At 47.8% G+C, this 26,939-nt stretch overlaps 1 protein-coding gene across 8 annotated transcripts in view; it reads left to right on the top strand.

The window, feature by feature from the left end:
• The first annotated feature begins 3,708 nt into the window (after nucleotides 1–3,708).
• Nucleotides 3,709–26,939, top strand: part of GRM5 (glutamate metabotropic receptor 5) — a 535,313-nt gene continuing 512,082 nt past the window's right edge. For 3 of the 8 annotated variants that reach the window (XM_075337562.1, XM_075337564.1, XM_075337559.1), the window contains exon 1: nucleotides 6,231–6,942. The gene's annotated coding sequence lies outside the window, so the exon portion shown is untranslated. The other 5 variants (XM_075337566.1, XM_075337565.1, XM_075337560.1 and 2 more) reach the window with 4 other exon arrangements.

Below are 26,939 nucleotides of genomic sequence, written 5' to 3'. Positions count from 1 at the left end.
CAGCATATTACAAAAGAGGCCATGGTCCGAATAAACCAAGAGTCCACCATATTGGCTCCCACCCCACTATCCAAATGTCAGTTTTAGTACCTATGACAACCTCAGTAGGAAAAATAAACTGAGACACACATGCAGAGGAAGTATATATGCCCAAGTTGTATTCTTCCACACAACCTGGGGTCAGACATTTTCAGACCTCCTTTGTTGAGGAAGCGATGTGCAGACCCCAATAAAATGACCCTTAGGACAACAGAAGAACCACAGCCCTGTCTTGCGGCGAATTGCAAGGGATCCAGACTGAGAGGAAACCCCCCTAACTGCATGGGTTCCTCAGAGCTCACGAGAAGGACTTCAGCCATAGGAATCACGGCAGGAGGTAGAGTTATCGTAGGTCTCTCTTTGAGGTGTCTATCGATACATATGGCCAGACCAATGGTGGCCTCTAATGTTTCAGGAGTTTCATGGAAAACCAATGTGTACTTGAGCCTTTATGACAGACCCTGGCAAAAAAATGACTCCTAAGGGCCAGGACATCCCACCAAGTGTCAGTGGCCCATGTCTGGAAATCAGAACAAAACTCCTCCGCCCGCCAGTCTCTCTGCTGGAGCTTTCGTAGCTGAGACTCAGCAAGGGAGACATGGTCAAGGTCGACATAGACGACTCCTAGGGAAGCAAAGAAATCATCGACCAACTGGAGCGATAGAGAATCGGTCAGAAGAGTAAAGGTCCAGGATTGAGGGTCTCCCTGAAGGAGGAGAGATCACAAGTCTTACTTGTTGTTCCTCACTTCTGGAGGAGTGTGGATGGAGATTAAAATAAAGCTTGCAGGCATAACGGAACACAAAACACAAAAAAATATCCCGCTCTCCTGAAAATCTATCCAGGAGCACCACCTTGGCTTCAGGTATAGTGTAAATGGCTGCCAGACTCGCGACCTGCTATTGTGGTTGGAAAACCCTGGATCATAGGTCTGCCTAACCGTGGGGCAAACTCTGCACCCATTCAGCAAGGGCTTCTACAGGTTCCTTTTAAGGTCCAGGGGAAAAAAGTGGTTCAGGTATAAGGACACGTCTAGGATTCAGATGCTCAGTGCAACACCAGGGTTACAATGGAAATAGTATAGAAGGAAGGTCCTGATGAGAGAGGGGAGACCACGAGAAACTCACTTGAGTCTGTACAATTCACTCCCTAACATCACTATATGGGTCCTTCCCTCTGTTGCCATTATGTGCCTAGGCCCTTACTTGCACTGAACTCACCCTGGCTAGGGAGAAGGCTGGCGAGAACATGAGTTTCACCACTGCAATAATACAACACAAGGTAAGGGAGACAGACAGAGGGAATATAGACACATAAAGGAAAATACTCCAAGTTCCTCCAATGCAGATAAACTCCACAGCTGCAATAGTCACAACACCGGAGCTTCTTCCAGAGACAGGCTCCTTCCAAAGTGTTCAGCATAGAATGAGAATCTATAATTGGCCTCAAATGGTAAGATATGTGCCTTTTTACAAAAGAGGTCACAAAAGAGCTGCACCTGAGATTAAGGCTACAAAGAAACTCCAAGCTCCTACAATGCACCTAAACTCTACAGCTGCAATAGTCACAACTCCTCAGCTTCTTCCAGAGATGGGCTCCTTCCAAAGTGGTCAGCAATAGAATGAGAATCTATAACTGGCATCAGATGGTAAGACGTGATTTTTTAAGAGATCACAAAAGAGCTGTACCTGAGATTAAGGCTACAAAGAATCTCCAAGTTCCTCCAATGCAGCTAAACTACACTGCTGCAATAGTCATGACTCCTCAGCTTCTTCCACAGACAGACTCCTTCCAAAGTGGTAAGCAATAGAATGAGAATCTATAACCGGCGTCAGATGGTAAGACGTGACTTTTTACAAAAGAGGTCACAAAAGAGCTGTACCTGAGATTAAGGCTACAAAGAATCTCCAAGCTCCTCCAATGCAGCTAAACTCCACTGCTGCAATATTCACAACTCATCAGCTTCTTCCAGAGACAGACTCTTTCCAAAGTGGTGAGCAATAGAATGAGAATCTATAACCGGCGTCAGATGGTAAGACATGTGACTTTTTACAAAAGAGGTCTCAAAGGAGCTGCACCTGAAATTAAGATTACAAAGAAACTCCACAGCTGCAATAGTCACAACTCCTCAGCTTATTCCAGAGACAGGCTCCTTCCAAAGTGGTGAGCAATAGAATGAGAATCTATAACCAGCGTCAGATGTAAGACATGTGACTTTTTACAAAAGAGGTCACAAAAGAGCTGCACCTGAGATTAAGGCGGGCTTTGCACGTTGCAACATCGGTAACAATGTGTTACCGATACTGCAGCGATAGTCCCGCCCCCGTCGCACGTTCGATATCTAGTGAAAGCTGCCGTAGCGATTATTATCGCTACGGCAGCTTTACACGCACATACCTGCCGTGCGACATCCCTCTGGCCGGCGACCCGCCTCCTTCCTTAGGGGGCGGGTCGTGCGGCGTCACAGTGACGTCACACGGCAGGCGGCCAATTGAAGCGGAGGGGCGGAGATGAGCAGGATGTAAACATCCCGCCCACCTCCGTCCTTCTCATTGCAGCCGGCGGCAGGTAAGTTGAAGTTCCTCGCTCCTGCGGCTTCATACACAGCGATGTGTGCTGCCGCAGGAGCGAGGAACAACATCGCACCTGTCGCTGCACCGGCATTATGGAAATGTCGGAGGCTGTAGCGATGATACGATAACGACGCTTTTGCGCTCGTTCATCGTATCAAAAAGGTTTTACACGTTGCGATATCGACTGCGACGCCGGATGTGCGTCACTTTCGATTTGACCCCACCGACATCGCACGTGCAATATCGCAACGTGCAAAGCCGCCCTAAGGCTATAAAGAAACTCCACAGCTGCAATAGTCACAATTCCTCAGCTTCTTCCAGAGACAGGATCCTTCCAATGTGGTCATCAATAGATTGAGCATCTATAATCGGCGTCAGATGGTAAGACATGTGACTTTTTACAAAAGAGGTCACAAAAGATCTGCACCTGAAATTAAGGCTACAAAAAAACTCCACAGCTGCAATAGTCACAACTCCTCAGCTTCTTCCAGAGACAGGATCCTCCCAAAGTGGTCAGCATAGAATAAGAATGTATAACCGGCATCAGATGGGAAGACATGTGACTTCATACAAAAAGAGCTGCACCTGAGATTAAGGCTACAAAGAACAACCAGATATGAAAGAGTCCGTAACCCCTACAGGACCAAAAGAGAGTAGATTCACTAAAATACAAGTTGTTGGCTAATGAACAATAAGACGCTGTGACCTTCTGGCCCCAGACTCGTCAGAGGTCTCCCCATAGCGGGCCATACTCACGACAGGGGATGCATCATCTGTAGCTAGTAAAGGGGGCACCTGTAGCTTGTACTAAGGGTACCACATTTAGGCACCAAAAATATCAAAAAGTAGTTGATTATTTTTTGCATGGTATGACGGTATTATTTGAGCACTATATGGCACACTATTAGTAAAACCAGCCATGACGATCAACAATAGTATGATGATACCCCCTAAATGGATGCATTTCTGCACATGTAGTCAGCCTCCTGAATAGGAAGGTTAATAACAGGAATTATTTCCGCAAGTGCCAAGGCCAGCCTCTGCTATATTGTTCTAGTCTTTAATCCAAGGGATCCAGCTGGCACAAGCAGCTGGCACATGCAGAGGAGACAGGGAGATATGAGGGGATGAACAAATCAATGTCTCTTCATGTGGATGCGGTGCAGGCAGGGATCAATGGTAGTTGCATTATTCTGCGCCCACCTCCCCGGTCCCTGCATGATCCCCTCTGCAAAGGTACAGAGCAATGACTGCAAATCTGCAGCAGGATTAAGGGGGATGCTGCGGACAAATCCCTGCCTCATCTCAGATCACAGCTCCCTGTGCACAGTTTATCCATCCATCCCCTGCCACTGTCACTCCAGGCTGGGCTGCATTATATCCTCGCATCATTATGGTGTTACTACACATAACAGCCAATTAGGAGGGAAGCTGCTGCTGGTGGCTCCATAAACTCAGAGGAGATCCACTCACCCCCATCCATCTGCAGGGGGGGACCTTGCTGCCATGGACTGGACAGGAGGAGGATCTGTGTGCTGGAGGCTCCTGAAAGGTAAACTACTTCTTCCTAGCACGACATTCCCCCTTGATCTAATTTGCACGTTCACCTCCTTATGACCTTGCAGAGAGGTGTTCCCCTTAGGAACAGCGCCCTCTCCAGGTTGTCAGCACATAGTGCCTTTAGTATGAATGGGGGATGCATGGCTTTGGCATGAATGGGGGATGCATGGAATAGATCACTATAGTCTCTGTTCACAGCAGGAAATTTATGGTGTATGTGCCTTTAAGAAAAAGAGCAGGAAGAGTTGTCATAGGAGAAGGGCAATGACGTCATCAGGTGAACATGCCTTGTAGCAATTCATAGATATGTCTGTTCAAAAAAAAGAGTCGATTTCTGTATAAGTCACTTGACCTTGCTTGAAACAGGGTTCTTCTAAATCCAGTCATGGAGCAGTATGCTGAGACTTGTAGTGCTTGAAGTCATTAATAAAGAGACATTGACTATTGGGCTTTTAAGGGAAAGCAAGTGATGTCATCAATCAGTTGTAGCAGAGTTGAAGTGTAGAAGAGCTGAGTTGTATTAGAGTTGAAGTATAGGATAGTTAAGGTGTAGCAGAGCTGAGGTGTAGTAGAGCTGAAGTACAGCTAAGGTGTAGCAAAGCTGAGGTGTAGCAGAGCTGAAGTGCAGCAGAGCTTAGGTGTACTAGATCTTAGGTGTAGCAAAGCAGAGGTGTAGCAGAGCTGAAGTGTAGCAGAGCTCAGGTGTAGCAAAGCTGAAGTGTAGCAGAGCTGAGGTGTAGTAGAGCTGAAGTACAGCTGAGGTGTAGCAAAGCTGAGCTGTAGCAGAGCTGAAATGTAGCAGAGCTGAGGTGTAGCAGAGCTGGTGTAGCAGAGCTGACGTCTAGCAGGGCTTCAGTGTAGCAGAGCTGAAGTGTAGGAAAGCTGAGGTGTAGTAGAGCTGAGGTGTAGCAGGGCTTCAGTGTAGCAGAGCTGAAGTGTAGCAGAGCTGAGGTATAGCAGAGCTGAAGTGTAGCAGAGCTGAGGTGTAGCAGAGCTGGTGTAGCAGAGCTGAGGTGTTGTAGAGCTGAATATGTGACTTCAATCCGCTGGTAATTTTTCTCTAGTATCTGAGATAACAGTTTACCTTCTGTCCAATGTAAAACAGATTGTGATGTGAGGAAGGATCTACAGCAGCTCGCAGGATTCTCTTCTCTACTCCGCCAACGAGTTTCTTAAAGATAAAAAAATATTTTTATTAATTCTTTTTTTTCTCCGTTATCAAAATATTTGATAGCCCAATAATAATTTTTTATTATTATTATTATTATTCCAGCCATCCTCAGATTTCCTATCCTCTGGCACAAAAAGAGTTAGGGGATGCTCTGGAGGTAGGTTGGGGGGGGTTTCAGCCCCAGATTTCGTATCCTCTGGCACAGAAAGAGTTAGGAGATGCTCTGGAGGTAGGTTGCGGGGGTTCCGGCCCCAGATTTTCTGTCCTCTGGCAGATAAAGAGGTAGGAGATGCTCTGGAGGTAGGTTGGGGGGGTTCCGGCCCCAGATTTTCTGTCCTCTGGCAGATAAAGAGGTAGGAGATGCTCTGGAGGTAGGTTGGGGGGTTCCAGCCCCTGATTTCCTATCCTCTGTCACAGAAAGAGTTAGGAGATGCTCTGGAGGTAGGTGGGGGGGGTTCCAGCCCCTGATTTCCTATCCTCTGTCACAGAAAGAGTTAGGAGATGCTCTGGAGGTAGGTTGGGGGGTTCCAGCCCCTGATTTCCTATCCTCTGTCACAGAAAGAGTTAGGAGATGCTCTGGAGGTAGGTGGAGGGGTTCCACCCCCAGATTTCCTGTCCTCTAGCACAGAAAGAGTTAGGAGATGCTTTGGAGGTAGGTGGGGGGTTCCAGCCCCAGATTTCCTGTCCTCTGGCACAGCAACAGTTGGGAGATGCTTTGGAGGTAGGTGGGGGGGGGGGGTGTTCCAGGCCCTGATATCCTGTCCTCTGGCACAGAAAGAGTTAGGAGATGCTTTGGAGGTAGGTGGGGGGGGGGAGTTCCAGCCCCAGAATTCCTGTCCTCTGGCACAGAAAGAGTTAGGAGATGCTTTGGAGGTAGATGAGGGGGTTCCAGCCCCAGATTTCCTGTCCTCTGGCACAAAAAAAGTTAGGAGATGCTCTGGAGGTAGGTTGGGGGGTTCCAGCCCCAGATGTTTTGTCCTCTGGCACAGAATGAGTTAGGAGATGCTTTGGAGGTAGGTTGGCGGGTTTCAGCCCCAGATTTCCTATCCTCTGGCACAGAAAGAGTTAGGAGATGCCCTGGAGGTAGGTTGGGGGGTTCCAGACCCTGATTTCCTATCCTCTGTCACAGAAAGAGTTAGGAGATGATGGGGGCAGTGGCTGGGAGTATGAGTGTAGGAGTGCATCCACCAGCAGCAGCTCCTACATGAGGATTTGGAGCGCTTGTCAGAAAGCCTGCTCTGAGATTTCACCTGGGACCTCTTTTTCTGGCACCTGTATGTGCGGAGCCCCCTTCATGCTCTGCATTCCGAGCAGCAGCAGCGGCACATTAGTGATCTGGAGGATGCAGCACTGAGAGGAGGGAAGCAGGTGCTAGCATTTGACTTGCTGTAGTAAGAGATCAGTGTGCAGTGAAAGTGTGGTGTGAAGCCCCCTCATTTGTCTCCTCCTCCCCCATAAGGGTCTGTTGATCTTTGCATCCGACTAAAGGATTCAGCATCGGGGTCCATGAGTGCCCTGACCCCAGGAGATGTCCATCTGAAACAAGAGGATATACGGAACGGTGATCACCCCCCTTTTGGAGCTTATTTCTTCTTCAAGGTACTGTACATTTCCATGCATGGCTAGACTATGGGCTGTAGACAGCGGAGCTCTACGGAGAACCTACTGTACATGTATGTGGTGCATTGTGATACAAGGTCAGTATGTAGCAATAATCCTTGAGATCAATGGAGGTGATGGATGTGGAGGATTTTTAATGGGTGACTGTTGTGCCCAAATGTCTTAAGAAGATCCCAGTCCATGTGCATTGTCTTCCCCCTCTATAAGATTTGTCTATACTTTTTTTATATCCCTTTTGTATCCCTTGATGTGCATGTGTATATCCCTTTTGTATCCCTTGGTGTGCATGTGTATATCCCTTTTGTATCCCTTGATGTGCATTTGGATATCCCTTTTGTATCCCTTGGTGTGCATGTGTATATCCCTTTTGCATCTCTTGCTGTGCATGTTTATATCCCTTTTGTATCCCTTGATGTGCATGTGTATATCCCTTTTGTATCCCTTGATGTACATGTGTATATCCCTTTTGTATCCCTTGATGTGCATGTGTATATCCCTTTTGTATCCCTTGATGTGCATGTTTATATCCCTTTTGTATCCCTTGGTGTGCATGTGTATATCCCTTTTGTATCCCTTGATGTGCATGTTTATATCCCTTTTGTATCCCTTGATGTGCATTTGTATATCCCTTTTATATCCCTTGATGTGTTGCAGCACCTTGGACAGCTCCTGGTAGAAGTTCATCCCCATTCCTCTGGTGGCTTTCTCTCTTTGTGGGGGGATTGCACCTTTTTATTAAGGTTACTATACACATGTAGCAGAGTTGGATTAGTCATGTTGGTCATAACCTAGTGCCGGAGCTGTTTTCCAGATAATCAGGAATTCTATATACAGATGCAGCAGAGGTGAGTTTGTCATTGAGCCACGTCTTTTGTGATAATGCATCAGAATTTACCTGCAAAACTACCACCTACCCAGACGTTACACATCTAAATAACAAACTCAGCTCTGCTACATCTGACACACTGCATCGCGATACATCCGTCAGCTCGTCCGCTTATTACCAGTCTTCGTAATGGAACGTGGTCCTGAATACAAATTTCATAGCTATGGAGGAAAAGCAAAATGTAATTTATATCTGCAAAAAAATATCTGCAAAAAAAATAAAAAAATGGATTCTTGGATTGGTCGACGCAATCCCCCGACCCCAAATTACTTATTACCATTTTCTGCATTGAGGAATCCCCCCCAAAAAAATTCAAGGTCACATTTCTAAAACAACGAGAAGCTGCTGAATTTATCTTAGGACTGTTTTTTTTTTTATTTTTTTATCACTAGCATTAAGTGTTCAGGTGGCATCTTCATTTTTTTCCAATTGTGCAGAAGTCCTGTACAGATGTAGCAGGGCTGAGTTTGTCATATAGCTGTTTCTGTTATATTTTATGTATTATAACGATTGATTTAATACAACACAGTAGAAATGGCACCACTTTGTTCTGATATACCATTTGGGTTGCATATTAATCCGTTCCGTGAAGGTGTAGCAGAGCTGAGTTTGTCATTCAGCTGTTCCCTTTGTGCAGTGTGAAAACGCATTCAAATACTATGTTGCAAAAGGTATTCTGGCAGTATACTCAGAGGAGCGGAGGTCTGCTTATCTTGTTTGGTTTATATATTCATCTTTTAGTAGTATATAAATGTAGCAGAGCTGAGTTTGTCATTTAGCTGGTTTTTTTTGTTTTAGATGTAGCAGTGTGGACTTTGGTTTAACTGTTCTACAGTACGACAAACTCAGCCCTGCTACATCTCAATTTATCATAATTTCATCTTTCAGCGGTTCTACAAGACAAATGTAGCAGAGCTGAGTTAGTCATTTAGCTGTTTTCTTTGTTTTTCTCAGGTATTAGATGTAGCAGTGTGGACTTTGTTGTTTAACAGTCTACTTTGCTATGCTTTGAGCTAAGAAATTAGGTTCTACACAATGACAAACTCAGCCCTGCTACATCCCGATTTATCATAATTTCATCTTTCAGCAGTTCTACTATGCAAATGTAGCAGAGCTGAGTTTCTCATTTAGCTGGGTTTTTTTTTTTTTTTTTCATGTATTAGCTGTAGCAGTGTGGACTCTGTTGTTTAACTGTTTATTTTGCTCTGGTTTGAGCTAAGAAATTAGATTGATCAGCAGTTCTACTAGATAAATGTAGAGCTGAGTTTGTTTTTCATGTATTAGATGTAGCAGTGTGGACTCTGTTGTTTAACTGTTTATTTTGCTCTGGTTTGAGATAAGAAATTAGGTTGATTGCCAATTCTATGCTATAACAAACTCAGCCCTGCTACATCCCGATTTATCATAATTTCATCTTTCAGTAGTTCTGCTATGCAAAAGTAGCAGAGCTGAGTTTGTCATTTAGCTGGTTTTTTGGGTTTTTTTTTCAGGTATTAAATGCAGCAGTGTGGACTCTGTTGTTTAACTGTTTATTTTGCTCTGGTTTGAGCTAAGAAATTAGGTTGATCAGCAGTTCTACTAGACAAATGTAGCAGAGCTGAGTTAGTCATTTAGCTCTTTTGTTTTTTTCATGTATTGGATGTACACGTGTGGACTTTGTCATTTATCTGTTTATTTTGCTCTGGTTTGAGCCAATGAATTAGGTTGGTCAGCAGTTCTATTGGACAAATGTAGTAGAGCTGAGTTTGACATTTAGTGGTTTTGTTTTGGTTTTTTTCATGTATTAGATGTAGCAGTGTGGACTTTGTTGTTTAACTTTTTATTTTGCTCTGGTTTTTGAGCCAATAAATTAGTTTCTACACTATGACAAACTCAGCTCTGCTACATCCCAATTTATCAAAATGTCATCTTTCAGCGGTTCTACTATACAAATGTAGCAGAGCTGAGTTAGTCATTAAGTTGTTTGTTTTTCATGTATTAGATGTAGCAGTGTGGACTTTGTTGTTTATCTGTTTATTTTGCTCTGGTTTGAGCCAATAAATTAGGATCTACACTATGACAAACTCAGCTCTGCTACATCCAAATTTATCATAATTTCATCGTTCAGCAATTCTACTGTACAAATGTAGCAGAGCTGAGTTAGTCATTTAGCTGATTTGTTTATTTTTCATGTAGATGGATGTAGCAGTGTGGATTTTGTTGTTTATCTGTTTATTTTGCTCTGGTTTGAGCCAATAAATTAGGTTCTACACTATGACAAACTCAGCTCTGCTACATCCCAATTTATCAAAATGTCCTCTTTTTATGCCTGATAAAAATATATACAAACTTACTATGCAGCTCAATGTAAATCCAGCTATTGTGATGTCCGTGACAAACCCAGCTCAGCTACATCTGACACTGAAATTATGGGATGTTAAAAAAAATAAAATAAAAAATAAAAAAAATTGGATTTTTTACTGATTTTTTTTCTCGGAAGATGTAATAATTGAGGAGGGTAAGGGGGAGGGGGAAGGGGGGGTCCTCATGATAACACTGCAGTGCTATTAAAGACACGACGCGCAGGAAACATCCTCCCGACACGTCGCGTTGTCGGATAATACAGGTTACGCAGCGTGTGATCTTGAAAACATTTCTAAGTAAAGCAGCCGGAGCGATGAAAATGTGGGTTAATATCTTCTTATTGGTTTTTGCAAGAACCAATAGACAGGAATATTTCTAACAGATGATGTGTGGGATCAGTGGTATTATAATGCGCGGCCGTGTATTATAATGCGCACTTGACTTGGATGAACAGAATGTTTTTAAAGGCATTAACGTCCATGGACGGCTCCAATCAAGGAAGGAAATGGTAATTTCACCATGATGGAGGACGGTATTTATATGTAGATGGATGCATTATAAGAAAATACAGATGTAGCAGAGCTGAGTGTGTCATTTGGTGCATTACATTGGTTACTATCTAAAAAGATATGTAGGATCCAGCAACTCCTACTACCCCCAACATCCTTCTTCTGATTAGCGCCCCACAACCATGGTCCCGTAGGGGCTGAAACCCTGATTCCAGGGATGTATCACTTACAGAACTGTGTGTTGATGTTTCAATAAAATCAGTGTTTTATCAGCTAGAGGTTATCACTACAGGACTAGGGGTCTCATGCCTCATAGTCCAGCCACGCCCCCTCCATTGATTTACAATAATTTAATAAAGCAAATCTATCAGCAGGTTTTTGATATGTAATCTGAGAGCAGCATGATGTAGGGGCTGAGACCCTGATTCCAGAACTGTGTGTTGTTTCAATAAAATCAGTGTTTTATCAGCTAGAGGTTATCACTATAAGACTAGGGGTCTCGTGCCTCATAGTCCAGCCACGCCCCCACGACTGATTTACAATGATTTATTAAAGGGAATCTATCAGCAGGTTTTTGCTATGTAATCTGAGAGCAGGGATTTCAGGGATGTATCACTTACAGAACTGTGTGTTGCTGTTTCAACAAAATAAGTGTTTTATCAGCAAGAGGTTATCACTACAGGACTAGGTGATTTGTGCCTACTATTCCAGCCACGCCCCCTGCACTGATATACAATGATTTATTAAAGGGAATATATCAACAGGTTTTTGATATCTAACATGAGAGCAGCATGATGTAGGGGCTGGGACCCTGATTCCAGAACTGTGTGTTGTTTCAATAAAATCAGTGTTTTATCAGCAAGAGATTATCACTACAAGACTAGGTGACTCATGCCTACTAGTCCAGCCACGCCCCCTCCACTTATATACAATGATTTATTAAAGTGAATCTATCAGCAGGTTTTTGATATGTAACATGAGAGCAGCATGATGTGGGGCTGGGACCCTGATTCAAGAACTGTGTGTTGTTTCAACAAAATCAGTGTTTTACCAGCAAGAGGTTATTAATACAGGAATACTAGTCTTGTGCCATCTAGTCCAGCCACACCTCATCCACTGATTTACAATGATTTATTAAAGGAAATCTATCAGCTGACTTTTCCTATGTAACATGAGAGCAGCATGATGTAAGGGCTGAGACCCTGATTTCAGGGATGTATCACTTACAGAACTGTGTGTTGCTGTTTCAACACAATCAGTGTTTTATCAGCAGGATATTATCACTACAGGAATAGGAGTCTTGTGCCTCCTAGTACAGCCATGCCCCCTCCACTGATTTACAATGATTTATTAAAGGGAATTTATCAACAGATTTTTTTTATATGTAATCTGAGAGCAGCATGATATAGGAGCTGAGACTCTGATTTCAGGGATGTATCACTTACAGAACTGTGTGTTGCTGTTTCAACACAATCAGTGTTTTATCAGCAGGATATTATCACTACAGGAATAGGAGTCTTGTGCCTCCTAGTACAGCCATGCCCCCTCCACTGATTTACAATGATTTATTAAAGGGAATTTATCAACAGATTTTTTTTATATGTAATCTGAGAGCAGCATGATATAGGAGCTGAGACTCTGATTCCAGGGATGTATCAATTACAGAACTGTATGTTGCTGTTTAAACACAGTCAGTGTTTTATCAGCAGGAGATTATCACTACAGGAATAGGAGTTTTGTGTCTCATAGTCCATCCACACCCCTCCACTGATTTACAATGATTTATTAAAGGGAATCTATCAGCGGATTTTTGATATGTAATCTGAGAGCAGTATGATGTCGAGCCTGAGACCCTAATTCCAGAGATGCATCACTTACAGAACTGTGTTTTGCTGTTTTAACAAAATCAGTGTTTTATCAACAGGAGGTTATCACTACAGATCTAGGAGTCTTGTGCCTACTATTTCAGCCACACCCCCACCACTGATTAAAGAGACTATGTCACCAGGTTTTTGCCACCTAATCTGAGAGCAGCATAACATAGGGACAGAGCTCCTGATTCCAGCTAAGTGTCAATTACTGGGCTGCTTAGTGTAGTTTTGATAAAATCACTGTTTAATTAGCATGAGATTATCATTACAGGACTACTTGGCCTAATGCCATGTAGTCCAGCATATTCATGCTCTATAACCCTGCCCCCACCAGTGATTGTCAGCTTTCTGTGTAGTTGTATATGGGCAGAAAGCAGCCAATCAGTAATGTGGGCGAGGTTGTAGAACTCTGTATAACGGCTAGATTTGCAGCAGAGAAAACAGTGATTTTATCAAAATGACAGCAAACAGCACAGTAAGTGGCACATCGCTGGAAAAAGGGTCTTTACCCCTTCATTATGCTGCGCTCAGATTGGGGATGAAAAACCTGATGACAGATTCCCTTTAACAGTTTTTTTATCAATATACAGCATACACAGGAAGCTGCCAATCAGTGTTGTGGGCGGGGTTATACACAGCTCAGTATTCTAAACTCTGCGGAGAAAACAATCACAACTGCTGCAGCCAGCAAGCTAAGTGACACATCGCTGGAATCAGGGTCTCAGCCCCTATATCATTCTACTGTCAGATTACATAGCAGAAAGCTGCTGTCAGATTCCTTGTAATTTGGTCATGACACAGCTCGCACCGTCAGGGATCACTCTATGCGGCTCTACATTGCAGTGAATCGGTTGCTTTTTGTCACCCGAAAAACGCTGAACGATATTTATTGCTTGTTTTAAATTTTTGTAAAAAATAACTGAAAATTGGGGTGTGCAATATTATTCATCCCCCTTTTAAGTTAATACTTTGTAGCGCCCCCTTTTGCTGCGATTACAGCTGCAGTCGCTTGGGATATGTGTCTATCAGTTTTGCACATGGAGAGACTGAAATTCTCACCCGTTCTTCCTTTGTAAACAGCTGGAGCTGAGTGAGGTTGGATGGAGGCGTTTGTGAACAGCAGTTTTCAGCTCTTTCCACAGATTCTCGATTGGGTTCAGGTCTGGACTGTGACTTGGCCATTCTAACACCTGGATACGTTTATTTGTGAACCATTCCATTGTAGATTTTGCTTTATGTTTGGGATCATTGTCTTGTTGGAAGACAAATCTCCGTCCCAGTCTCAGGTCTTTTGCAGACTCCAACAGGTTTTCTTCAAGAATGGTCCTGTATTTGGCTCCATCCATCTTCCCATCAATTGTAACCATCTTCCCTGTCCCTGCTGACAAAAAGCAGGCCCAAACCATGATGCTGCCACCACCATGTTTGACAGTGGGGATGGTGTGTTCAGGGTGATGAGCTGTGTTGCTTTTATGCCAAACATATTGTTTGGCATTGTGCCCAAATAGTTTGATTTTGGTTTCATCTGAGCAGAGCCCCTTCTTCCACATGTTTGGTGTCTCCCAGGTGGTTTGTGACAAACTTTAAACGCGACTTTTTATGGATATCTTTGAGAAATGGCTTTCTTCTTGCCACTCTTCCATAAAGGCCAGATTTGTGCAGTGTACGACTGATTGTTGTCCTATGGACAGACTCTCCCACCTCAGCTGTAGATCTCTGCAGCTCATCCAGAGGGATCATGGGCCTCTTGGCTGCATCTCTGATCAGTCTTCTCCTTGTTTGAGATGACAGTTTGGATGGACGGCCGGGTCTTGGTAGATTTGCAGGGGTATGATGCTCCTTCCATTTCAATATGATCACTTGCACAGTGCTCCTTGGGATGTTTAAAGTTTTGGAAATCTTTTTGGAACCAAATCTGGCTTTAAACTTCTCCACAACAGTATCATGGACCTGCCTGTTGTGTTCCTTGGTCTTCATGATGCTCTCTGCGCTTTATACAGAACACTGAGACTATCACAGAGCAGGGGCATTTATACGGAGACTTGATTACACACAGGGGCTTATATTTATCATCATCAGTCATTTAGGACAACATTGGATCATTCAGAGATCCTCAATGAACTTCGGGAGTGAGTTTGCTGCACTGAAAGTAAGGCTATGTTCGCACGTTGCTTTTTTTACCGCGTTTCTGCAGCGTTTTTGGCAGCAGCGTTTTTGTGCAAAAACGCATGCGTTTTTGATTTCCAGCAAAGTCTATGGGAAAAGCAGAAATCCTGTCTGCACTTTGCTTTTTGTTCAGCAGCGTTTAATTTGCATATTTGTGGTCAAAAACCATGCTGAAAAAGAAGCAGCATGTCAGTTGTTTTTGCCATTTCTGCAGCGTTTCATTAACATTGGAGTCAATGAGAAATGGCAAAAAGCAACCAAAATCACAATTCCTGCGTTTTTCATGCTTTTTACCTGCTTTTCAACTGCGTTTTTGGCTCCAAAAACGCATGCTTTTCTGGCCAAAAATTAATAGGTTCTAATGTTCCTTTACACACACACAATAACCGAAAATTTAAATGTTAAAAAATAATAAACTTTAGCTATTTTTCTGTTAAAATGTGCATAACCACTATTATTACATTAAAATTGATAATTTCCCATATAATTTTATTAAAAGTTTATTTTATACTTTTTTTCTCTTTTTTCATTCTTTTTGACTAATTCAACTTTATTTCTCAGTGTCTTGATCTCAAAAACGCATCTGCAGAAACGCAGGTGAAAACGCAGGTAAAAAGCGCTAAAAACGCACTAAAAACGCGGTAAAAACGCATGCGTTTTTAGCGCTAAAAAATGGTCAAAAGCCATTTGGTCAAAAACCAAGGGAAGGAAAACGTGCAGAATAAACTGCAGGTACACCGACGCAACGTGCGCACATAGCCTGATTTTGGTTTCATCTGAGCAGAGCACCTTCTTCCACATGTTTGGTGTCTCCAGGTGGCTTGTGGCAAACTTGAAACGACCCTTTTTTGGATATGTTTGAGAAATGGCTTTCTCCTTGCCACTCTTCCATAAAGGCCAGATTTGTGCAGTGTACGACTGATTGTTGTGCTATGGACAGACTCTCCCACCTCAGCTGTAGATCTCTGCAGTTCATCCAGAGTGATCATGGGCCTCTTGGCTGCATCTCTGATCAGTCTTCTCCTTGTGTGAGATGATAGTTTGGATGGACGGCCGGGTCTTGGTAGATTTGCAGTGGTATGATACTCCTTGCATTTCAATATGATCGCTTGCACAGTGCTCCTTGGGATGTTTAAAGTTTTGGAAATCTTTTTGTAACCAAATCCGGCTTTAAACTTCTCCACAACAGTATCACGGACCTGCCTGTTGTGTTCCTTGGTCTTCATGATGCTCTCTGCACTTTACACAGAACACTGAGACTATCACAGAGCAGGTGCATTTATACAGAGACTTGATTACACACAGGGGCTTATATTTATCATCATCAGTCATTTAGGACAACATTGCATCATTCAGAGATCCTCAATGAACTTCTGGAGTGAGTTTGCTGCACTGAAAGTAAAGGGGATGAATAATATTGCACGCCCCAATTTTCAGTTTATAATTTTTTACAAAAATTTAAAATAAGCAATAAATATCGTTCCTCTTCACAATTGTGTCACTTGTTGTTGATTCTTCACCATGACATTAACATTTTTATCTTTATGTTTGAAGCCTGAAATGTGGGAAAAGGTTGAAAAATTTAAGGGGGTTGAATACTTTTGCAAGGCACTGTAGATTTCCAGTGAGTCAGAAATCATCACACGCTCGGCTCTGCTGCATCTATTTTTTGCGCAGAGCTGTAAATCCTTGTGTAATAATGATCTATTGATGCTCACCTGTAGACACTCGGCCTTTACCTGCTCCTGATTGACCCGCTGCACTCTCTCCCCCCGTCGGATGTTCTGCCGTGTAATCATCAATGGGGGATTCCCTGGGTATATGGATGTCGATAAGTCTGTATATCCTATGAGAGTATATTGTAGAGCGCCTGCGCCCTGCTGTCATCATGTCAGGACGATGTTACTCTACAAATACCTGCTGTGAGGTAAATCCGGAGATATGACGATAAATCATGATATTCAAGTATGTCAGGAAGCCCTCTCCTGGTGTCACCCCCCCTTTCCTTCACACAACTGGTTTAGCAACAAATCCCATGGCCATCTCCTGTGATATGGAGATGAGGTGGTGTGGGAACAATGGACACAGGATGACTCCCTGCCGTCACCCTGTAACAAGAGTTGTATCTCATTAGCAAGGCTATGGAACTAGCTAGACAGAACGACTCCAGTAAAAAATGGTTCATATCTCGCAAGCCGTATTTCCGATAAATACGGCAACCATAAAAATGGTGTTTTCGCATGCGGACGATGCTGGCACACCTTTTTTATGGGAGCGGGAGCTTGGGAAATACCCCGGGCGTGATATCAGCCAATGGGGAACTAATAGACAAGTCATGAGTCCCCTCGTTCTGTAGCTAAATTCATAACTATCACAATGAGAGCATTGGCGTCCGCCTACGACGCTCCCAGGCAAAGTTATGGCCATATTCCATGTTGTGGATTTTGTCCATAACTCAAGCCAGGGGTGGAGCAGTGCTCCCTCTGAGGTCACGAAGGTAGGAGGGGACCTGGATTTGCCCAGGTTGATAACCCTACTTCGGCCATTTTCCAGGGTTCTTTTCGCTGGGGGCACGTGTAGGAAACATCTGTGGGAAGGATCCTAGAAACCTGGGTACAGCGCCCCCCTGTGGCCAGACGCAACAAGGTAACTGCTGGAACTGTGTATGCCTGTTTGTAACCCATGCTTTGATTGTAACTGTACTCTGACATATGTATATTCTGTAGATTCCCTATTGTATATATTGTAGTTTCTAGTGTGCTTTAGGCTGATTAAATTATATAATTAATCTTGGGCTGTTCTGTTATCTCGATCTTGAATCCCACGTCTGTGTGTTCGGCTAATAGTTACCGTGAAGCGGTTGGTGGCAGCGAGTTGTGCCAAGGATTATTGTGGGGAGGCCAGTGAGATTCGGGAAGATATTATATATTCCGCCCGCGGAGGTCGGGGGAATATATACCCTACTCTCACCGGGGACCCTTCAATAATCGGCATAAGTAGTATAGCGGCCTCCTTGCTTATTGTCGGGCAATTCCATAATTGGCCTGACTATAAGAGGGGCGCTAGAGAGCGCGTCACGTGCTCTGTCTGTCGGTCGGGAGGTGTAAAGGAGGGGTGACCCCCACTTGTTACCCCCCGATTGTGACGTACTGGTAGCCAGCGCGGGGGATTTCTGAGTGACCCCCCCGGTGGTTTGTGACATATTGGTGGCATAGCGGTGGGATCGAGATAATAGTGTGTGTGAGTGTGAGACCCATACTCCCAGACACTAAAGACTGCCTGCAGCAGCTGTGGCTGCTGGGGTCTTCAGACTAGCTCAACACTAGAGTGTCAGAGTGCAGATACTGTAAGGTGTGTGGAGGCATCAGGTGTCAGTTCTGTGTCAGTGACCAAAAGTCTGCAAGAATGGCTGATGGCACCAGGAGCAGAGCTATGCAACTGGCCAATGCTAAGGCAGGAGCCGAAGAGAGGGAGGACGGTGCTGTGGACAGCAATGAGGAGGTTGCCCACGAGTCCTCCAGGAGCTCGACGCCAGAAAACCGTTCTGCCGAGGACATTGCGCAACCTGGCACTGCTGGACAAGATGAGGAGGAGCTCACCCAAGGTTCCTCAACGAGCCAGATGCCAGCCCTCCGCTCTGAAAGGGACAGTGAATCGCCTAGCTCTGCAGCGTGCCGCAGATCACCACGTGCCATTCCACCGAGCCTGGGAGGCTCGGATAGCCTTCTTCAAATGGCTATGGCCCTTCTCCAGGCTGGAGACCAGAAGGGCTACAAGGAACTCCTGGCAGAGCGCAGGGCAGAGCGGCAGGCAGCGCGTGACGCTGAGGCTGCGGAGCGGCACGCAGAGCGTGAGGCTGCGGAGCGAGAGCGGCAGGCAGCGCGTGAAGAGCGAGAGCGACAGGCAGACCGTGACTACCAGCTGCAGCTAGCTCAGCTCCGGCCCTCATCAGCCACATGTGACCTTCGAGACACCAAACTTCCAAAGGTCCGTGTTGAGGACTTCCCAGTGCTGGAGAAGGATGGAGACTTGGACTCTTTCTTGACTGCTTTTGAACGGACTTGCTTGCAGCACCATCTGGACAAGGACCAGTGGGCCAAATACCTGACCCCCCGTTTAAGGGGTAAGGCCCTGGATATCCTTGGGGACTTGCCTGCTGAGGCAGATCAGGGCTACGACACCATCAAGCGGGCCCTGATCCAACAGTACAACCTCACTCCAGAGTCCTACCGCAAGAAGTTCCGGAGCCTACAGAAGGGACCAAAGGACTCCTGGGCTGACCACCGGCGGGCACTTGCCCGAGCTGCCGACCACTGGACCCAAGGCCTGCAGCTTTCCACCGGACCGGAGATCCTGGACTTGTTCATCACGGAGCAACTCTTGTGGAACTGCCCTGAGGATCTCCGCCAGTTCATCCGAGACCAGAAGCCAAAGGGGTCCACGGCTACAGCTGCCCTTGCCGATGACTACACCAACAACCGGGCCCCTGAGGCCAGGAGAGCGGCCACCAGCAGCACCTGGAGAGGGGGTAAGATGAATTCTGCGACTGCCCCACCTGCCCCTAGACTGCAGGGGGTGTCCCCCTCAACTCCCCTCTCCAGGCCCGTGGCGGAACCAAGACGGTGCCACCAGTGCAACCTACCTGGACACTTCAAGGCCATGTGCCCTCAGCGTCCCAAGGCCCCGGCTCCGTCCCCGTCCCAAGGGCCGCCCAAGGTGTATTGTGTGGGTGGGGGTGGTGGTAGGTCCCTGGACAGCTTCCAACCTGTCACCGTCGGCCGGTCTGTGACCATAGGACTGCGAGACAGCGCCTCGGAGGTGACTCTGGTGCGGCCTGAGATGGTGTCCCCCCAAGACTTGATCCCTGGAAAAACCCTCGCTGTCTCCGGGATTGGAGGCACTGACCCGGCGCTGCCTGTTGCTGACATTTATGTGGACTGGGGCGCAGGGCGAGGGGTGAGGGAGGTGGGGGTAACTGATCGGATCCCTGCAAACGTGCTACTTGGGACAGATTTGGGGCAGATAACCTCCCAGTTTGGGCCCCAACCAAGGGCTGAACCTTCAGCCAGTACTGACATGCCTCCGGACAATGTTAATGTGTTATCTATGAATGATGTAAGGGAGGAGGGAGTGAACTCTGATATTTCTGCTTGCATAGACACCATAGACACACACTCAGCTGCAGCTGTGACAGGGGAGGGGGTCAGAGAAAGGTGTGACAATGCCTCTACAAGTAATCAGCCTGTGAGCTGGGATCTGTTGCCCTCTGAAGGGATAAGCAGAGAGCAGGGTGCTGCAGGGGGAGGACCAGTGTGTGGGGTGGGGGCTACCACAGCAAATGTGGGGTCCCCAGAGATTTCACAGCGGGGTTCTGTTGCTGCAGGAGGGGAACAGGCAGGTGAGATTGGGGCCGGTCCAGGAGCGGAAGTGCTCCCAGGTAAGATCTCGGTGCATGGTTCCCCCACAACCGGGGTGTCAGGAAGCCAGGTAGGTCTGCCTGAACCGGCGACTTGGTCAGGAACGAAGGAGGAGCAGGCACGACCCACGGTCGCAGCGGCTGTGGCCGCTGTCACCCGCAGTGGGAGTGCTGGAAGCCAAGGGGCCTCCCGGAGGTCCGATAGCTCTTCCCCTTCTGACCAAGTGGCAGCCGAGTCAGGTGGAGGCCAGGACACAGGTCCCGGGGTACTGACTGAAGATGTGACAGTCTCGTCGATTCTGGCCACATCTAGTCAGGGGTTTCAGGCAGCGTTAGAAGCTGACGACAGCCTGAAAGCTCTTAAGGAGCAGGCGGCACAGCCTCCCTCGGACTCGGACCCGGAGCGAGTGGTCTGGGACCAAGGACGGCTGTACCGGGCCACGGTCCAGCAGGGTTCACCGGAGGCGTGGCCCAGGGACCGACAGTTGGTGGTACCCTATCCGTTCCGGACGGAGTTGTTGCGGATCGCACATGAGATTCCGATGGCCGGACACCTAGGGATCGCTAAGACCAAGGCCAGGTTAAACCAGCATTTCTACTGGCCAAAAATGGGGGCCGATGTGGCTGCCTACTGCCGTTCGTGTGAAACCTGTCAGAGAGTGGGGAAGGCGGGGCCACGCCCCAAAGCCCCACTGGTATCTCTGCCAATCATCGATGAGCCTTTCAGGAGGGTGGCTGTGGATCTGGTCGGCCCGCTGGCCATCCCCAGCAGCTCCGGGAAACGCTTCATACTGACGGTAGTGGACTATGCCACCCGGTACCCAGAAGCAGTGGCCTTGTCGTCCATTCGGGCTGACAAGGTGGCCACCGCATTGCTGGAGATTTTCTCCCGAGTGGGTTTTCCCCAGGAAATGCTCACTGACCGGGGGACCCAATTCATGTCCCAGCTGATGGAGGCCCTCTGTAAGCAAGTCCAGGTGCGACATCTGGTGGCCAGCCCGTACCATCCACAGACCAATGGCCTGTGCGAGCGGTTCAATGGCACCTTAAAGCAGATGCTTAAGATGTTGGTCGACTCCCATGGGCGTGACTGGGAGCGGTATCTCCCACACCTGTTATTTGCTTACCGGGAGGTTCCACAGGCCTCAACAGGATTCTCACCGTTTGAGCTCCTGTACGGGCGACGTGTGCGGGGCCCCCTGGCTCTGGTGAAAGAGGCTTGGGAAGGGGATTTGGCCACCCCTGGAGTGTCGGTTATCGAGTATGTCATGCGCTTCCGGGACAAAATGCAGGCCTTGACGCAACTGGTACACGACAATATGGCTCAAGCCCAGGCCGATCAGAAGCGTTGGTACGACCAGAACGCTTGTGAGAGGACCTACCAAGTGGGTCAAAAGGTGTGGGTACTGGTCCCCGTACCACAGGACAAGCTTCAGGCAGCCTGGGAAGGCCCATACCTCGTGTACCAGCAGCTCAACCCTGTAACGTACCTGGTCACCCTGGACCCTGCCCGTGGAAGGCGGAAGCCCTTCCATGTGAACATGATGAAGGCACATCATGAGCGGGAGGCATGTGCGCTCCCCGTGTGCAACCTGCCCGAGGAGGGAGAAGCGGAAACCCTCTTGGATATGCTAGCCCAGGTTAGGGCAGGCGGATCCATTGAGGATGTGGAGGTTGGCCACCAGCTCTTGGAGGACCAACGGTCCAAGCTGTGGGCCACCCTACACCCCTTCCGGGGGTTGTTTACCAACCAGCCCGGAAGGACTGACTTGGCTGTCCATCACGTGGACACTGGGGATCATCCCCCGATCCGGCGTTCAGCATATCGGGTCTCCCTGGAGGTGCAGCAACACATGCGCCAGGAGATTGACGAGATGCTGAAGCTGGGGGTGATCCAGGCATCCAACAGCGCTTGGGCCTCGCCTGTAGTCCTCGTCCCTAAGAAGGACCGAACCACTCGGTTCTGCGTGGACTACAGGGGGCTCAATGCTGTCACGGTCGCCGATGCGTACCCAATGCCACGCATCGATGACCTGCTCGATCAGTTGGCCGGGGCTCAGTACCTGACCATCATGGATCTGAGCCGGGGATATTGGCAGATCCCCCTGACTCGCAAGGCCAGGGAACGCTCTGCCTTTGTTACCCCATTTGGACTATACGAGTCCACGGTGATGCCATTCGGGATGAGGAATGCCCCTGCCACTTTCCAGCGGATGGTCAACACCCTGCTCAAGGGACTTGAAGGGTACGCGGCCGCGTACCTAGATGACATTGCCGTCTTCAGTCCCACCTGGGAGGACCACCTAGAGCATCTAGCACAGGTGCTCAGGCGGATCCACCGGGCAGGTTTGACCATCAAGCCGGGAAAGTGTCAGCTGGCCATGAGCGAGGTCCAGTACCTCGGTCACCGGGTAGGCGGGAGAACACTGAAGCCCGAGCCTGAGAAAGTGGAGGCCATCGCATCCTGGCCCACCCCCAGGACCAAGAAGCAGGTGATGTCCTTCTTGGGGACCGCTGGGTACTATAGGAGGTTTGTTCCATGCTATAGTAGCCTGGCAAAGCCCTTGACGGACCTCACCAAGAAGAAGCTGCCCTCTGCAGTCGATTGGACAATGGACTGCGAGACAGCCTTCCGGGCCCTAAAGGACGCCCTGTCCAGCCCGCCCGTGCTACAGGCAGCCGACTTCACGCGGCCGTTTGTAGTACAGACCGACGCCAGTGACTTCGGCCTCGGTGCGGTGCTCAGCCAGGTGGACTCTGCGAGCCAAGAGCACCCAGTCTTGTACCTGAGCCGGAAGCTGTTACCGAGGGAAGTGGCCTATTCCACAATGGAGAAGGAGTGCCTGGCCATAGTGTGGGCCCTGCAGCGTCTGCAACCCTATCTATACGGGCGCCACTTCATCGTGGAGACGGACCACAATCCCCTCAGCTGGTTGCACACCGTCTCTGGGACGAATGGGCGATTGTTGCGATGGAGCCTTGCGCTCCAGCAATACAACTTCACCATTCGCCACAAAAGGGGCCGTGACCACGGTAACGCAGACGGGCTGTCCCGACAAGGAGAGGTCGCGGACGGGCGCACGGGGGAACACCGGAGTGTGCTGCCCCCTAGCGCCCTCAAAAGGGGGGAGGTGTGAGGTAAATCCGGAGATATGACGATAAATCATGATATTCAAGTATGTCAGGAAGCCCTCTCCTGGTGTCACCCCCCCTTTCCTTCACACAACTGGTTTAGCAACAAATCCCATGGCCATCTCCTGTGATATGGAGATGAGGTGGTGTGGGAACAATGGACACAGGATGACTCCCTGCCGTCACCCTGTAACAAGAGTTGTATCTCATTAGCAAGGCTATGGAACTAGCTAGACAGAACGACTCCAGTAAAAAATGGTTCATATCTCGCAAGCCGTATTTCCGATAAATACGGCAACCATAAAAATGGTGTTTTCGCATGCGGACGATGCTGGCACACCTTTTTTATGGGAGCGGGAGCTTGGGAAATACCCCGGGCGTGATATCAGCCAATGGGGAACTAATAGACAAGTCATGAGTCCCCTCGTTCTGTAGCTAAATTCATAACTATCACAATGAGAGCATTGGCGTCCGCCTACGACGCTCCCAGGCAAAGTTATGGCCATATTCCATGTTGTGGATTTTGTCCATAACTCCAGCCAGGGGTGGAGCAGTGCTCCCTCTGAGGTCACGAAGGTAGGAGGGGACCTGGATTTGCCCAGGTTGATAACCCTACTTCGGCCATTTTCCAGGGTTCTTTTCGCTGGGGGCACGTGTAGGAAACATCTGTGGGAAGGATCCTAGAAACCTGGGTACAGCGCCCCCCTGTGGCCAGACGCAACAAGGTAACTGCTGGAACTGTGTATGCCTGTTTGTAACCCATGCTTTGATTGTAACTGTACTCTGACATATGTATATTCTGTAGATTCCCTATTGTATATATTGTAGTTTCTAGTGTGCTTTAGGCTGATTAAATTATATAATTAATCTTGGGCTGTTCTGTTATCTCGATCTTGAATCCCACGTCTGTGTGTTCGGCTAATAGTTACCGTGAAGCGGTTGGTGGCAGCGAGTTGTGCCAAGGATTATTGTGGGGAGGCCAGTGAGATTCGGGAAGATATTATATATTCCGCCCGCGGAGGTCGGGGGAATATATACCCTACTCTCACCGGGGACCCTTCAATAATCGGCATAAGTAGTATAGCGGCCTCCTTGCTTATTGTCGGGCAATTCCATAATTGGCCTGACTATAAGAGGGGCGCTAGAGAGCGCGTCACGTGCTCTGTCTGTCGGTCGGGAGGTATAAAGGAGGGGTGACCCCCACTTGTTACCCCCCGATTGTGACGTACTGGTAGCCAGCGCGGGGGATTTCTGAGTGACCCCCCCGGTGGTTTGTGACACCTGCCATAATGGCGATGGCGGTGTTCACACACGGCATGTGATCGCAGTGCGTTATCACGCTCAGCTGTGCACAGAATGGTGGAAAGTATTGGCCCTGCATCATCATCACTTCATTCAAATTTTTCATTTTGTCTTTTTGCTCCCGGTGTAGAAAATCCATCCCCGCGCCATAACCAGGAGCTGGATTACATAACCGCAGAGTCCACAAATCCTCTGCTATTAAAGGGGCTGTCCACTACTTTTCTGATAGGTCATCAATGTCTGATTGGACCTCGGACCTCAGCCAATCAGCTGTTGCCAATGCCAGCAGTGGTGGCAGCAGGTCGCCAGAGGTGCTCAGTTCCAGAACTGCGCCGAGCACAATGCCGAGCCGTACATCACCAAGCACAATGCCGAGCCGTACATCACCAAGCACAATGCCGAGCCGTACATCACCAAGCACAATGCCGAGCCGTACATCACCAAGCACAATGCAGAGCCATACATCACCAAGCACAATGCTGAGCCATACATCACCAAGCACAATGCCGAGCCGTACCTCACCAAGCACAATGCCGAGCCGTACATCACCAAGCACAATGCCGAGCCGTACATCACCAAGCACAATGCCGAGCCGTACATCACCAAGCACAATGCTGAGCCGTACATCACCAAGCACAATCGGGAGCCGTATATCACCAAGCACAATGCCGAGCCATACATCACCAAGCACAATGCTGAGCCATACATCACCAAGCACAATCGGGAGCCGTATATCACCAAGCACAATGCCGAGCCATACATCACCAAGCACAATGCCGAGGCGTTCATCACCAAGCAAAATGCTGAGCCATAAATCACTAAGCACAATGCTGAGCCATACATCATCAAACACAATACCATGCCATACATCACCAAGCACAATGCTGAGCCGTACATCACCAAGCACAATGCCGAGCCATACATCACCAAGCACAATGCTGAGCCGTACATCACCAAGTACAATGCTGAGCCGTACATCACCAAGCACAATGCTGAGCCGTACATCATCAAACACAATACCATGCCATACATCACCAAGCACAATGCTGAGCCGTACATCACCAAGTACAATGCTGAGCCGTACATCCCCAAGCACAATGCCGAGCCATACATCACCAAGCACAATGCTGAGCCGTACATCACCAAGCACAATGCCGAGCCGTACATCACCAATGACAATGCCGAGCCATACATCACCAAGCACAATGCTGAGCCGTACATCACCAAGCACAATGCTGAGCCGTACATCCCCAAGCACAATGCCGAGCCATACATCACCAAGCACAATGCTGAGCCATACATCACCAAGCACAATGCAGAGCCGTACATCACCAAGCACAATGCCAAGCCGTACATCACCAAGCACAATGCCGAGCCGTACATCACCAAGCACAATGCTGCGCCATACATCACCAAGCACAATGCCGAGCCGTACATCATCAAGCACAATGCCGATCTGTACATCATCAAGCACAATGCCGAGCCATACATCACCAAGCACAATGCCGAGCCGTACATCACCAAGCACAATGCTGAGCCATACATCACCAAGCACAATGCCGAGCCATACATCACCAAGCACAATGCTGCGCCATACATCACCAAGCACAATGCAGAGCCACACATCACCAAGCACAATGCCGAGCCATACATCACCAAGCACAATGCCGAGCCATACATCACCAAGCACAATGCTGCGCCATACATCACAAAGCACAATGCCGAGCCGTACATCATCAAGCACAATGCCGAGCTGTACATCATCAAGCACAATGCCGAGCCGGACATCACCAATCACAATGCCGAGCCATACATCACCAATCACAATGCCGAGCCGTACATCATCAAACAGAATGCTGAGCAGTACATCACCAAGCACAATACCAAGCCGTACATCACCAAGCACAATGCCGAGCCGTACATCACCAAGCACAATGCCGAGCCGTACATCACCAAGCACAATGCCGAGCCGTACATCACCAAGCACAATGCCGAGCCGTACATCACCAAACACAATGCCGAGCCGTACATCACCAAGCACAATGCTGAGCCGTGCATCACCAAGCACAATACCAAGCCGTACATCACCAAGCACAATGCCGAGCCGTACATTACCAAGCACAATGCTGAGCCATACATCACCGAGCACAATGCCGAGCCATACATCACCGAGCACAATGCCAAATCATACATCATCAAGCACAATGCTGAGCCATAGATCAATAAGCACAATGCCGAGCCATACATTACCCAGCACAATGCCGACCATAGATCAATAAGCCCAATGCCGAGCCATTCATTACCCAGCACAATGCCGACCATAGATCACTAAGCACAATGACAAGTTGTAC

Source organism: Anomaloglossus baeobatrachus, chromosome 2 (genome assembly GCF_048569485.1).
Source record: "Anomaloglossus baeobatrachus isolate aAnoBae1 chromosome 2, aAnoBae1.hap1, whole genome shotgun sequence".
NCBI lineage: Eukaryota > Metazoa > Chordata > Amphibia > Anura > Aromobatidae > Anomaloglossus > Anomaloglossus baeobatrachus.
This window is presented reverse-complemented; position numbering and strand designations above follow the sequence as displayed.